General features: G+C 42.5%; 3 non-coding genes across 3 annotated transcripts; all 3 read left to right on the top strand.

The window, feature by feature from the left end:
- Nucleotides 1-246: 246 nt before the first annotated feature.
- Nucleotides 247-365, top strand: LOC114830097. The gene has a single exon (XR_003777813.1). It is a non-coding gene; the product is annotated as a 5S ribosomal RNA (ribosomal RNA).
- A 103-nt stretch (nt 366-468) lies between these two features.
- Nucleotides 469-587, top strand: LOC117593763. The gene has a single exon (XR_004575183.1). It is a non-coding gene; the product is annotated as a 5S ribosomal RNA (ribosomal RNA).
- A 103-nt stretch (nt 588-690) lies between these two features.
- Nucleotides 691-809, top strand: LOC117593762. Its single transcript, XR_004575182.1, has one exon. It is a non-coding gene; the product is annotated as a 5S ribosomal RNA (ribosomal RNA).
- Nucleotides 810-1,889: the final 1,080 nt, after the last annotated feature.

Raw genomic sequence — 1,889 nt, forward strand, 5'->3', positions numbered from 1 at the left:
TACACTTATGTATGCTTCTTCGCACTCATGGGGAGCTTACGGCCACGCCTCCCTGAGCTCGTCTGATCTGGGATGCTAAGCGGGGGCGGGCCCGGTTAGTACTTGGATGGGAGACCGCCTGGGAATACCAGGTGCTGTAAGCCTTTTTGATTGGGGTCAATTAATTTTGGAAATAAATCCTGTCAATCAATCTTTTGGGACAAGTCCACACACTCTATAAAAGGCCCAAATTCAAACTGTCAATAGGCTTACGGCCACACCTCCCTGAGCACGCCCGATCTCGTCTGATCTCGGAAGCTAAGCAGGGTCGGGCCCGGTTAGTACTTGGATGGGAGACCGCCTGGGAATACCAGGTGCTGTAAGCCTTTTTGATTGGGGTCAATTAATTTTGGAAATAAATCCTGTCAATCAATCTTTTGGGACATGTCCACACACTCTATAAAAGGCCCAAATTCAAACTGTCAATAGGCTTACGGCCACACCTCCCTGAGCACGCCCGATCTCGTCTGATCTCGGAAGCTAAGCAGGGTCGGGCCCGGTTAGTACTTGGATGGGAGACCGCCTGGGAATATCAGGTGCTGTAAGCCTTTTTGATTGGGGTCAATTAATTTTGGAAATAAATCCTGTCAATCAATCTTTTGGGACATGTCCACACACTCTATAAAAGGCCCAAATTCAAACTGTCAATAGGCTTACGGCCACACCTCCCTGAGCACGCCCGATCTCGTCTGATCTCGGAAGCTAAGCAGGGTCGGGCCCGGTTAGTACTTGGATGGGAGACCGCCTGGGAATACCAGGTGCTGTAAGCCTTTTTGATTGGGGTCAATTAATTTTGGAAATAAATCCTGTCAATCAATCTTTTGGGACATGTCCACACACTCTATAAAAGGCCCAAATTCAAACTGTCAATAGGCTTACGGCCACACCTCCCTGAGCACGCCCGATCTCGTCTGATCTCGGAAGCTAAGCAGGGTAGGGCCCGGTTAGTACTTGGATGGGAGACCGCCTGAAATTGATGATATTGTTGCTCTAGAAGAATGAAAACATGGAATTCATCGTTATAGAAAAGGTTTTAATGCCAATATGTGATATGTGGGCCCCACTTGACTATGCCATTAAATGTGTACATAAACTAGTATTTAAAACACTTACAAGGGATGAAGATAGTCTGACATGGTGATGCTACATAGAAGTGTATAAACCTGTATTCAATCAGTCATAGTTGAAGAATTGATGGTGAAACTGTGTTTTTCCTTGATCAAAAGAGAGTGCACTCAAATGGAATTTTATCATTTCAAATGAAAGTAAATGAATAGAATTCAACAGTCCTATCATGAGTCTTAACCCAGATTTCATACATGGAACACACAAGTGCAAACCAACAACATACATGCCAGTTAGGTCGAATATTGTGAATAGGTCCTCAACAGCAGTCAATGTACACATCCAAACGACAAGCAATTCAAGAACAAACTCAAATGAATGGAAATTCTTAAGACATTGAAATTGATCATATTGTTGCTCTAGAAGCATGAACACATGGAATTCATCGTTATAGAAAAGGTTTTAATGCCAATATGTGATATGATGGCCCCACTTGACTATGCCATTAAATGTGTACATAAACTAGTATTTAAAACACTTACAAGGGATGAAGATAGTCTGACATGGTGATGCTACATAGAAGTGTATAAACCTGTATTCAATCAGTCATAGTTGAAGAATTGATGGTGAAACTGTGTTTTTCCTTGATCAAAAGAGAGTGCACTCAAATGGAATTTTATCTTTTCAAATGAAAGTAAATGAATAGAATTCAACAGTCCATCATGAGTCTTAACCCAGATTTCATACATGGAACGCACAAGTGCAAACCAACAACATACATGCCA

Source organism: Esox lucius, chromosome 22 (assembly GCF_011004845.1).
Source record: "Esox lucius isolate fEsoLuc1 chromosome 22, fEsoLuc1.pri, whole genome shotgun sequence".
NCBI lineage: Eukaryota > Metazoa > Chordata > Actinopteri > Esociformes > Esocidae > Esox > Esox lucius.